Source organism: Schistocerca nitens, chromosome 4 (genome assembly GCF_023898315.1).
Source record: "Schistocerca nitens isolate TAMUIC-IGC-003100 chromosome 4, iqSchNite1.1, whole genome shotgun sequence".
Taxonomy (NCBI): domain Eukaryota; kingdom Metazoa; phylum Arthropoda; class Insecta; order Orthoptera; family Acrididae; genus Schistocerca; species Schistocerca nitens.
In genome coordinates, this window is record NC_064617.1 from 542,105,616 (window position 1) to 542,119,511 (window position 13,896).

General features: G+C 43.2%; 1 non-coding gene and 1 pseudogene across 1 annotated transcript; both read left to right on the forward strand.

The window, feature by feature from the left end:
* LOC126253683 (prolactin-releasing peptide receptor-like) overlaps positions 1–9,064 on the forward strand; it is a 370,946-nt pseudogene extending 361,882 nt beyond the window's left edge.
* A 3,844-nt stretch (positions 9,065–12,908) lies between these two features.
* On the forward strand, positions 12,909–12,981 carry Trnap-agg (transfer RNA proline (anticodon AGG)). Its single transcript has one exon. It is a non-coding gene; the product is annotated as a tRNA-Pro (tRNA).
* Positions 12,982–13,896: the final 915 nt, after the last annotated feature.

The following is a 13,896-nucleotide window of genomic DNA, read 5'->3' on the forward strand; positions in this document are numbered from 1 at the left end:
CTGACGCTCCAGCGCTCGCTCCATCCTTTTAAACTCGCGGACCGCGCCAATGCGCATGCGGCCACAGATAAACAAGGCGCCAGTGATGTTGATCGGCGGCAAAGACGTAACATAAGCATGAGTTACGTCTGTGGCTGCACATTCGATCCATGCTGGGAGGTCGATGTATTACTGGGAGCTGAACTGTAGCGACGTCTTTGTAAGTTCAATATTGAAAGTGCCGGATTCCATGATTTATCTAATGTGAAACCGCTGTCTCTATTAATTAAATTCTTCGTCAAGCGGATTTCAATGGCCTCTTTTACTACGGAGTCCCAGAAAGATGAAACAGAAGTCAGAATTTCGACATTTTCATATACCATAGAGTGACCAGAGTCAATACAATGCTCTAACACAGCCGATTTACTGGGTTGTAAGAGCCGAGTGTACCTGCGATGTTCCGTACACCTCTCTTGGACTGTACGATTCGTTTGTCCGATATATGAAAATGAGCTCTTTAAGTTTTTTACTGAGGTGCCGTGACCATGGCATAATTCCGAAGTTTGCCAGGTTAGTACATTTTATAAAATCGACTTCCGTGAATAAAATTTTATTTAAAGCTGGTTCTGCTATTGTTAAGGAGAGGATCCGATTTACACGAAGGAAGCTGGATCTTGTTTCTCAATAACTTTATCGTCTGCACCTGAAGATGTCTGTGGAGTTACCCAGCAACTCTTGGAACTGGATAGAGGGTACAACTTGGGCCAAATCAGACTGGGTTCGTGAGGTAGCGACATCAAGACAGACTGCAAAGTTCAGCCGACTTGAGCCATCTCCACAGCAAGAAAGTATCATTCGACGCTCTGTCATTAATATGACGGGTAGAGATTTGGACGATGCTACGATGATGGTCTTAAGCAAAGGACTGAATTTTGCACCCACGCCAAAGGTTTTGCCTATACCTGCATTCATCAGTGCCGTTGAAGAAGCTGTTCGACCACTCTCTACGGATACTGCAGATGAAATAAGACGCGAAACTTGTCGAGCTGTTATGAAGGCTCGCCCACAAAGAAGCAATATATCTGTGGCAGAGAGGACTGCACTACGTATGCTCCGCCAAGATACCGAAACGGTGGTTCTCCCTGCTGATAAAGGTAATGCCACTGTTTTAATGTCACGTGACGACTACCATGATAAGATATACAGCTTACTGAATGATAGTATGTACCGGAAGATCAGTAAGGACCCCACCAACAAGGTGGTAAGGAAGACGGCGTCGCTTTTGAATGCCTCCCCATTTCCACCGGAAGTCATACGAAGACTGAAACCAAGTGGTGCAGTGCCTCCAAAGCTTTATGGACTCCCAAATATCCACAAGAAAGACGTTCCTCTACGTCCTATCGTGAGCAATATTGGTTCTCCCATCTATGATTGTGCCAAGCACCTGGCGTCACTATTGAGGCCGCTTGTGGGAAAATGTGATCATCATATAAGGAACTCTGCAGATTTCATTGGCAAATTAAAATCTTTGAAACTGAACACCTCTGATCTATAGTCAGCTTTGATGTAGTGTCGCTATTTACAAAGGTACCTCTCTCTGAATCTTTAGATCTTATTGGAAAAAGTTTTGATAAGGAGATTTTAGCTTTGTTTCACCATGTGATGACCTCCACATACTTTTTATTTAATAACGACTTTTTTGAACAGACTGACGGTGTTGCCATGGGTAGTCCTTTGTCACCCTTGGTGGCCAATTTATTTATGGAGGACTTCGAGGAGAAGGCCCTGGAGTCTGCTAGTTTGAAGCCTACAGTTTTTGGAGGTACGTTGACGACACCTTTGTAGTGTGGCCCCATGGCGAGGACAAATTGCAGGACTTCTTAAACCATCTGAATTCCATCCATGGACAAATTCAGTTTACAATGGAAGAGGAAAAGGAGGGATGTCTTCCATTTTTGGATGTCTTGGTTCGGCGCAAAGAAGATGGCACTCTGGGTCATGCAGTATATCGGAAACCGACCCATACGGACTTATATTTACATGCAAATAGCAGTCACCATCCTTCGCAGACGAGTAGTGTTCTAAGAACTTTGGTACACTGAGCACACGTCATATCTGATGAAAGTAGTTTAAAAGACGAACTTTTACATCTGAAGAGAGTTCTTGAGGACAACGGGTATTCTCCACAACAGATACGTAAGGCACTACAAATAAAACCTAAGGTGTCCGTAAGGAATGCAGAAGATGACGAGGAAACATTTAAATCCATGGCTGTCCTGCCGCATGTGGGAAGCCTTTCATCCAAAATAGGACGGATCCTCACTAAACATAAAGTAAAAGTGATTTTTCGTCCACCGGCGAAGACGGCTGCACTCCTGGGTTCTGTTAAAGATGACTTATTACACCGCAAGCCTAGAGTTTACAAGATACCATGTGAATGTGGCCTTTCATACATCGGACAAACGAATCGTACAGTCCAAGAGAGGTGTACGGAACATCGCAGGTACACTCGGCTCTTACAACCCAGTAAATCGGCTGTGTCAGAGCATTGTATTGACTCTGGTCACTCTATGGTATATGAAAATGTCGAAATTCTGACTTCTGTTTCATCTTTCTGGGACTCCGTAGTAAAAGAGGCCATTGAAATCCGCTTGACGAAGAATTTAATTAATAGAGACAGCGGTTTCACATTAGATAAATCATGGAATCCGGCACTTTCAATATTGAACTTACAAAGACGTCGCTACAGTTCAGCTCCCAGTAATACATCGACCTCCCAGCATGGATCGAATGCGCAGCCACAGACGTAACTCATGCTTATGTTACGTCTTTGCCGCCGATCAACATCACTGGCGCCTTGTTTATCTGTGGCCGCATGCGCATTGGCGCGGTCCGCGAGTTTAAAAGGATGGAGCGAGCGCTGGAGCGTCAGTCGTACGGCTCTCTCTGAAGATGGCTGAAAGGTATACAGCCGAAGTATTAGAAGAAGAAGCAGAATTCATGCGGCTGCATTCCCGAAACTTAATGGAGCAACTGAACACCTGTTAGTGGAGGTTTGTCCACCATTCGCATCTGTTATGACTGCTGGGAACAATTTCAGTTAGGTGTCTGTCTGTGGAGGAGCGGCAGCTCATTTTTCCTCAAGACCGAAATCAATGAAGGTAGAGATGTTGCACGCTGCAATCAGGAATGAAGTCGATGTTTCAAGTCATCCCATCCACTGGGTTCAGTTTGCAACTATGTGTAGGCAAATACACTTCAGGAATGTTATTGTACGCATACCATTGCATCACAGATACTGCTTTATGACTGGGCGCGTTGTCATGGTGATAAAGACAATCATCATTTACGAACTGTTCAGCTATTGCACGCAGTACACAATGCTGCCAAATGTATTCATGTCCTTCTACAATTACCGTCCTCTTAAACGAAATAAGGCGACTACATCTTAACCAAGACAAACATACTCACAGCGTAACACGGTCTCCACTATACCTCACTGTTGGCACTACACATGGTGCAGGTAATGTTGTCCAGGCATTCGCCAAACCCAAACCCATCCATCGAATTCTCTCAGAATATACTGTGATTCGGCACTCCAAGTCAGTTGTTTCGGGTCATCCACTATCCAGTGGCGGCGTTCTTTAAAACCGCTTCAACCAACACTTAACATTGACTACAGAAGCATGTGACTTATGAGAATCGGCACAACCGTTGTACCCCATCCTTTTTAACTGACTATGTAGAATATTTGTACTAGCTAGATGGCTCGTAGCACTTCGTAACTCACGAGCGATTCCTTCCGCTGATCTCATTCAATTTTTTTTTCTTACGGCAACCACGGGCAATACTCGACCATCCCTGTCAGTCAGTACATGAGGTCTTTAGCCGTGATTGACACTGCGACAGGCGACGTGGGTAGCTACATAAGGGTTGAAATGTACATCAAGGACTTGTTACTCAGGCGACATGCAGTGAGTAGACCACATTCGTCCCATTCAGCCGTTACTGCTGCTCTACTGACAACACAAAACTCCCCATCTGGTATCGAGCGACGCGGGTTTCGAATCCGCACCAGACGGCAAGGACCTCGATTACCACTTGAGGTCTCTGCAGCCGTGACCGCGCGCGTTCCTGGCCCGCGTATAACGTGAGGGCGCCACGGTGGAGCACGTGGTCCCAGCAGCCAATAGCGACGTACCCCATCCTGTAGTTAAGCTCCTGCCTCTCGCTCAGCAAGTCCCTTCAAATCCTCGAACGCCATGCTCTCCGCCTGGCCTATGGCATCCGTCTCCCCTCCCCCATGCGTATCCTGTACGACCTTATTCCGTTCCCATACCTCCTCCGTTTCCTCGAACGGATACAGATCCTATACACTTCCCGTAAGCTAGATTCCCCTCACCCGCTTGTCTCTCCCATCCTCTCCCACCCCTGTCCGCTGCCGCGCCTGTATTTCCACGTCCCACCTGCTCTCCATCTCTCCTCTCTCCTTACCCTCTTCCAAGGTGGCTTCCACCAGCTCCCCCTCCCTGATGATGCCCTCCTCCTCTCCATCTATCCCTCCTATCAACTTTGATCCCCCTCTCCCACTTCCTATGTATTTTCCTCAGGGCACCCTCTCTTCCTTCTTTCTCCCTTCTCTCCCTCCTCCCTTCTTCCGCCCTCCTCCCCCCGGGCTTCCCCTACCCCCCATACTTTCATTCCTCCCCCCCATCTCCTCTGCCACTGGCATTTCCACTCTCCGTCCCCCCTCCCACATTTTTCCCCTCTGGGCAGGTCCCCAGACCCGTACACGTTAAGTGGACATTCGCGCGCCGGAGATCATCGCCATCAGTTTAGTGTGTGTACCGTCGTGTTTGTGCTTCAGTGTTTTCGCTGCCCACGCTCCATCGTTCATGTGTCATCTCCATCATCAGTGTTCGTGTTCAGTGCTAACAGTTTCTTTGATTTTCTTCGTGTGTGAACGGCTTCGTGTTTTTTTCGTTACTGTGTCTACTGTTTTTTTGTCCACCGTTATTTTCATTCTGTGTCTCCATTGCTTTCTCTTGTACTGCCTGTGGCTGAAGAGCGGCGTACTGTTGCCGCTGCCAGCCCACCTTATGTAAGAAGGTGTAAAATAACAATAAAGAGAAAAAAAAGCTCAGAAAGTTCGCGTAAATCTGTCACATCTCACCTGCAGACAACGTATTTGCTTTTTTTTGTTTCCTTGTACGAGTGGACGTTGTGGATTCGTGAGGTTGTCCCTTGTGACGCTGTTGCTTCTTGTGTGTTGTTGTTTGTAAAATCTACCGCGGTCGTCCGTCGTTGTCCGTGCCCGTCCTTTCCCATTTTTTGTTTGTTCGCTGGCCGCTCCCGTTTGGTCCTGCGTCGCTTCGTTGTTGGCAACCCCGCGACCATTCCGCTCGCGGTTACAACACCCCGCCTCCTTTCATCTAGTAGTTCGTTCCACATTACGTAGGGTTGCTTCTAATGAGATAGTGTACAACCTTCGATTGTGGGCATGATTCATACCCAGCACCAGGAATGGCGGCTGAATATTAATTACTTAATGCCAGCCACTCACACTCCTTAGAACTTCAGAAAAACCACACCTCGATATATGTGCTCGTTTTGGATGTATTGGGAATTACCTGTTTCCTGTCCTTGTCCTTACTTTTCAACGATAAAAACTACGGGACGTTATGTAAGGTCGCAAGTAGATACTTTTCTAACAGAATATTCTTCTTCTTTTTCAGAGCTACTTGAACCTGAACGACATCACATATTCCACCTACGGCATCAGAACATGGCAGCAGGTGGCAGCGGTACGTTTGGCGGCTGTCAAGTGCAACGACAGCGAGTGCAGTTGCAGTTGCGCCACACAAGTGCAGTGATGGGAATGACTCTGCCATGCAGTGAACAGTTGCAAACCTAGCTGCAGCCGCACTCATCATCATTGTCACGAGCGATAAACTTGAGCACGGTGTTGCTCTAGTTCAGCAAACTGTAATAAATTATGGCACTGTGTGTGTGGTTTAGCCCTGTACTGTGGCTTTCGGGTCCTGAGCTACACGTGGCTATTACTAGCTGACTTAAAGAGTTGCTCTTTACGGTGGAATGACTGTAGTAAATGTGTTTGTCACACAGTGTTCAGTCACACAGCTACTAGGTCAACTAAGCAAGTCCTTATTGGCCAAAGGGTTTAGTGTGTTGAGACGAAGTGGAACAACGGTTAGTGATGAATAAAGCAACACAGAAATTCAGCTAACTTTGCCGTTACACTACAGCTACATCCTATGTCATACTAGTTAGCCAGCGATGGAGTGATCGTTAATGCTGTCGAGAGTAGTATTCCATTTTCCCATTGTCGACTCTTCTTCTCGTTTCTACGCTTCCGTCACCTTCATGATCGAGTGTTTCAGATAGTTAAATGATTATCCTTCGCTTTCATGCTAAATTCATGTGACACACACTCGACAGTGTTCATGTTCTGCATCTCAGGTTGTTCCAACGCTTGTACTGAGTTTTCTCTGTGTATCTAAACGACTATATGCTGCATTAGATATAGTGGTATCGACTTTTTGAAGATTAGTGTATGAGCTCTAGGCTAAAATGCTGGCATTAGCAACTGAATAACGGTAAGGGCTGTGTTATGTTCCTGATATCAAGTGTATCTTCCTGCCTCCTATGTCAATGAATTTCTCTCCAGTATTTAATATGCTTTTTATTGGAAATGGTGCGCTGCTACTAAGAGAAAGCGCAGATTACTTACAGATGTGTCATATATGAATGTGTACGTTTAGAAATATAATACGTTATAGTTATTGCTGCTTTAATATTTCCATGAAGAATTGCACCTAACTGAAATGGCAAGTTGGTTTTAACATGTATGTATCATGATCAAGTTAAGACCCTGGCTCACAGTAAATGTAATATGTTGCTGTGTTACGTTTCAGAGACAATCATATGACAGTAATCAGGCAAAAATATAAATGGAACGCTATACATACCCATTTAAATAGATGAAGAAGGAACACAAGGAAATTAGCAACAAAAATACTGGGGCATGCGGACTGTCATATAGCTCCAAGCAGCAGTTTGTCTTCAGGCGTGACCAACTTGTACCTCATCCCGGCGTACGTCACCACAGTTGATTTAAGTGACACCACTTGAAAATTTAATGGCGCATTACTGTTAGTTTCGGAGAAAAGGCGTATTTTAAAATAATTAAAGGAATCCGGCCCTATAGAGTGCTGAAATACAGCCAACTGTTATTTCAGTCGGACTCTCAGTATTTGAAATTGACCGCTGACGAGTGCTTTATCAATGGCTCACGCATATCTCTGTCAAGGCGGAAAAGTAAAATACGCGTTTGCTACGTTTGTAAATACTCAGAGTGTGTCTTTCCAAATTAAAATTATTCTGCAATTATATTTAAATTTAAATACGGGTCATTTTTAAACGTAAGAAATGTTTTTGCAACTTTTATCAGTTCTGAAATGCACAAGAATAGCAGGTATGAGCCCCACATTTAAGCTGTTAGTGTCTCGTCACGAACACTGCTTGATGTCCTGTCTTTCTTGTGCATCTTCAGAGGAGTGTGAATCATTACCAATGTAAGTCTACAGGGACAGTGGTAATTGGCAGAAAATCCCGTCTTCCTAATAAGGACATAAATATTTTATGTTTCGAATTATTTATGTCAAGGTGACATGGCTAGAAATGTGATTATACATGTACGACGTCGATCAAGCGTAAGAGTTGTAAACGTTGTCTATGCAGTCGCTGTATCAATTAGCCTCAGCCTTCAGGAAGTTCTGCCTTAAGAGTAGACAGCTTCGTCGTCATTCTGTTCATTGAGTTGAGGGACTGTAATACATTTGGTACCTATGGTCTGCTAGTGGAAGTCACATTTTAACAAATGTTTTGTTTCGTGACGCATGGTATGAACAAAGTCAACAACTTAAAGTATGATCTGACTTTTCCATATCTCAAATCGACTAATCCGTCGTTAAATGAACCTAACAACATTAATATCATTCTTACAGCTAACGAAAACTTCAGATATATGAACATTACTGAGAGTTACGCATCGCTATTCAATGATAACCGGGTTGGATACATTTTATTATATAAGAATCAATTGTGAACAGTCTGATGTAAGGGGATTGTTGGATGCTGAAAAAAGTTATCTCAGTTTATGCAATGAAATGTTTAATCCAATATAACTCATTCTAAGCTTGGTCAGTAAGGTAATCGATACTTTTGTGTTGAATGCACAAACATTCGCTTACTATAAATGACCGGTTCTCTTAGTCGTCGACTATACTTCTGTGGATACATCATATTATGCTCTCCACCTCCAGAATGAGAAGAGCAGTTGTGGATGCTGAAGCAAAAATTTACTTCTGGTAGCGTAGTCACATTTTTTTCCTTCTAGTTCTAGAATTTCATTTACTAAGAATTTAGTTACTGGTGTGATTTTCTCTTCAGAAAGGTTAAAGTAGGTCCCATGGCTAATGTTAAAATATTAAAAATCACTTGGTCATTCATAAGACCTACTCACATCACATTAAAAAAAAAAATTAATCTGTAAGCAGTTTAGAATGTTTCCTTGTCTTCTGAAAAATTTAGCATAAAACTTTATGTTCAGTGGGAAGATCATTACGTTCTTCGATAATAAGGTCAAGAGTTTGCCATTTTCGGCATCGAAACATTACCCATACACCTAAGACTGCAAAATTTGAAATTTGATTGTTAGTCGGTTTGACTTATGAAGGGCTCATTAATCATAATCTACAACTGTAATAAAATTCTAATTTGTATTGTACTTCTACTCTCACTCTGTACACCATTGTAATATTCATATCGTCAAATTCCAGTTGCTTGTTACGATAAACTCATATGTATGGCCTTACAGAAACATAATATTTTTGTGTGATAACGTGCAAGCAGAGTCTTGGTACAGTTATTAGCAACGCTGAAATAGCCAAAGTCCTAAATAATAAAAAACGGCAAGTTCTCCTTAAAAAAAACGAACAAGCTTTTTCGTAATATACATGCACATGTCTTGTCTAGAAAAAACCAATGCCTCTGTAAATGTATTATGGTGCTTACAATATTAATAAATGTATGTGTCTATTAATAGTATATGTCTGCTTCCATGACTTAAATTTACTCCTTATCAATGTTGAAACATACAATACCGCTAATAAAATAATGAACGCATGAGTTACATGACTTCCTCCTTACTCCCTAATCAATCTTTGTAGTTTTGAGTCTTCCTTTCTGCCCTGGTGGAGAAATATATCTGTTCGCACATGCTTTCATGTGACAAGTGGCTAAATGTTCATAATAATCCCAGTTCATCGGCCGATCCTTCTAGTTTCACGTGATCAGTATTTCACTAAATTGAGTTCGTAGGTTAGCTACAATGGGTAAGCCTTAAAATGAAAATACTTCAAGTATCATTTGTTACACATGGGATCCTACTTGCAGCAAATGATTCTGGCGTGGCGACTTTGTGGGTAGTCGTACCACGCTGGTGGATCCAGCGAGCAGCGTCCACTATAGCTCGTGAACCGACGAGTTACGTAGCTGACACCCTCTGTCGCAGTTGCCCCCTTTTTTTTTTAGGTCATAAGTTTCCTGTCTAGTTTTATGCGTCCCGCAGCGATTCCTCTCCTGAGTCAACCTCTCCAACTTAGTAGCCTGTGCCCTCGGTCATTTGCTGGATGTATTCCAACCCTTGTCTATCCCTACAGTTTTATTCTATACAGCTCCCTCTAGTACCGTGGAAAATGTTCACTGTTGTCTGGACAAATGTCTTCTCATCCTGTCACTTATTGTCAGTGTTCCAGTGTTCTCCATGTGTTTGTTTCCTCCGATTTCGTAAAGAATCTCCTCATTTCTTACTAACCTACCTAATTTTCTACAGCACCATAATTCAAACGATTAGATTCTGTTCTCTTCTAGTTTTTGCCACAGTCCCGCAGTCAGCTCTATCTGCCCCTTTAACAACAACTTTCCTTCAGCTTTAATGCTGCGAAGTTACGTTTACGGCAGTAAAAACCATTTTTTGACACAGACGTGTGACGAGTGTTTCAACTACGCACATACTGGGCCGCCAATGGAATGAATATCAGTTTCTAGCCAGAATCGTTGTAATTCTGTTGGAATTGTAAAAAACGGTAAAGACGGAATGGCAACAGCTGTATCTGCAATATCTGCAACACACTCAAAACTTTACACCCCATTATCCCATTTACTACAGCAATTAGCGCTCATGGACAAGAGGCGTGATATGAAAAATTTGCGGAATCTCCCATTAATCTTGACTATCGCAAATAACTTTACAGGGAGAATCAAAATAAAAACGTGTGTCACTCACATGTTGTTTAGCTACCAGGTGTACATTAACGAGCATTATTGCCTTTCTTGTAACTCTGTTTGTTGCGAACAGCAACACGTCTCTTTCAAATAGCACCCTAAATTATTTATTCGGTAATCCACTTCCTCTTCTCAGGACCTGTTCAAACATTATGACAGGGTATCATTCCTGTGAATATGACGTTATTAAAACGTAACACGCAGCTGACTGAGCCTCCTTTGTTAGCATACAATAGAGGTATCCTCTCGCTGGAGAGGACAGCAGATAAATGGGGACAAAAGGAAAATACAAGCCGTTCAGTATTGTTCTGCTGACTTGTATTCTCAATACATGATTGATTGACAATTCATGTAGGTGTCTAAATAGAGGTGTTAAAACTATTAAAATATGAAACTAAATGAAAAGTCCAATAGGTTACTGTAGCTGAATTTATTTAAGTCAATTAGAGACCCACACAGCACATTTCTCAACTTTCAAGTTGCATCTTCTAGTATATATAAATGCTAAACCGTATGATATAGGGACTAGTTACAGAATACCGCAAAGTAAAACTGGCGTGGCTAGGGCTAAGAACTTCGCCTATCTCGGAGAGAAGAAGTGGGTAACCGAATAAAAACTGTAGGGTGCTATTTTCATATACACCTGATGATGGAGCTTAGATCCCGAAACCGTCGTAGTGTACTGCGACCTGCGTCGAGCAAGATTTCCTTCAATAAGGTGCTTTACCACTGTGGCGGATTTCTTTACGATGAACATGTTGAAGAACAGTTGTCGATTGCCCACAAATAAAAATTTGCATTGAATTTAAATAAATACAGCTACAGCGGACTGTTGGAGGCTTCATTCAGTTTTATATTTTAATAGTTTTGATACACGCCTGTTGTACTGTGTGGATTATCAATCAGCTATGTACAAATATTTTAGCTGCCGTCTGTTCATGAGCAGCGATTCTACCATCTCTTTGTTGGTGCAAATTATATAGACATTCAGCTGAAGACGTTTTACTGAGGAACCAGTGTGAACTGCCCTTGAGTGTCATTTGTCAACTATCAGCTTTAGCATGTGGACGAGTTACTTTATCCGGGATGCATGCGCAGTGTGTTAGGACAGTCAAAGTCAAGTTTGTTACATTTTTAATAACGTCATGTATATGTGTCAGGGTCTGGCTACATGCATTCTCGGTGGCAGTTTTGGGAGAAGAGGAAATTTCCCAGATCGGGATTGAAATTTGTAGTTCTTTCTAGCCACAATTTGGGATGTTATTTGACGGCCCACTTACGGTAGCTGTTTGCCTATTTGTTGTTAGAACACGGACATGACGTCCTACTTCCGGTATGTTTCAGATACAACTGATGATGGAACTAATGCCCCGAAACCGTGGTTGTGTACAGCGACTGCTGTCGCGCAAGACTTCCTTCAATAAAGTACTTTACAACTGTGGCAGATTTTTTTTTACCATGAACATTTTGCAGAACAGTCGTGGATGTCCCAAAAATAAGAATTTGCATCGAATTTTGATAGGTTTTTGAACAGGTCTTGGAAGTTAATAACCGAATAAAAAATGTAGGGTGCTGTTTAACAAGGGCACACTTCTGTTAGTATCTATGAAACAAAAAAAGTTATAGGAAGGAACTCTCACTGGTTGATGTCCCACTCGCAGCCAAATGACACTTGCTTCACATACTTTGTTTCATTTTGCTTCTGCACAAGAAGTTGTTTGGTGTTGTCAAGATGAATGGGACATCACGAACAAACAACACACAAATGTGCAAAACTAGAGGAGGGAAGTAAGCCATTAAAACATGGCTCGACGAAGCATGAACCACACGTACGAAAAACTACTGCAGTATAGTACATAATGTAACAGAGAGAAATTCACAATGAGACTAAACTAGAAAGACAATAATTACACAGTACCTGAAGCCATTATAAATCAAGGCACAAAGGAATTACGACATGTAGTTGCTTAGTGAGCATTGATTTACATCAATGGGGAAAACTGAAAATTTGTACCAGAGTGCGATTCGAACCCTGGTCTCCTGTTTACTAGGCAGAAGCTCTGACCACTTTTTTTGTTGAAATCATTTTGTTCTATATTGTTAGTTCAATTAGTTCGGGGCGGACGTCAGATTACACCCGTTAAGGTTCTTCCTTGATCCGTTCACTCAGGGTAGTTAACCATCTGACCGAACACGCTGAGCTACCGTGCCGGCCACCACTGAGCCATCTGGACGCAGTGGTCGCCGACTACCCTAGCACGCCTCCCGTCAAACACAAATTCTCAACTTATCCTCACACTACTTACTTAGTTCTCCTGCCAATTATTTTCATAATTAGCGGCGTTTCACCGAGTCTCCCAAGAGTTCTAACGTGGTGTGCATATGTACTGATGGGATCACTGGCCAGTTGCGTCTTAATTACATATGTAGTGTCCGGTTTTCCGCGCGAGTAATGAGGGTAATTGGCAGTTGCACTACGCCAATAGTGTGCGGATAAGTTGAGAATTTGGTTCTGTCGGGAGGCGTGCTAGGATAGGCCGTGCAGCTGCAATGACCACTGTGGCCGGATGGCTCAGTGGTCAGAGCATCTGCCTAGGAAGCAAGAGACCCAGGTTCGAATCCCAGTCCGGCACAAAATTTCAACTTTCCCCATTGATGTAAATCAATGCCCGCTAGCAGCAAAATGTCGTAATTCCTTTGTGTATTGAATTACACAGAAGTCACTGAGATTTACACTACTGGCCGATCAAATTGCTACACCAAGAAGAAACGCAGATGATAAACGGGTATTCATTGGACAAACATACTATATTAGAACTGACATGTGATTACATTTTTAGGCAATTTGGGTGAATAGATCCTGAGAAATCAGTACCCAGAACAACCACCTCTGGCCGTAATAACGGCCTTGATGCGCCTGGGCATTGGGTCAAACAGAGCTTGGATGACGTGCGCAGGTACAGCTGCCCATCCAGCTTCGACACGATACCACAGTTCATCAAGAGTAGTGACTGACGTATTGTAACGAGTCATTTGCTCGACCACCATTGACCAGACATTTTCAATTGCTGAGAGATCTGGAGAATGTGCTGGCCAGGGCAGCAGTCGAACATTTTCTGTATCCAGAAAGGCCCGTACAGGGCCTGTTTGTGCAGATTGTTGTTGTCTTGCAAACGTCCCCATCTGTTGACTCAGGGATCGAGACGTGGCTGCACGATCCGTTACAGCCATGCGGATAAGATGCCTGTCATCTCGACTGTTAGTGATACGAGGCCGTGGGGATCCAGCACGGCGTTCCATATTACCCTCCTGAACCCACCGATTCCATATTCTGCTTACAGTCTTTGGATCTCGACCAACGCGAGCAGCAATGTCGCGATACGATAAACCGCAATCGTGATAGGCTACAATCCGATCTTTATCAAAGTTGGAAACGTGATGGTACACATTTATCCTCCTTACACGAGGCATCACAACAACATTGCACCAGGCAACGCGCGTCAACTGCTGTTTGTGTATGAGAAATCGGTTGGAAACTTTCCTCATGTC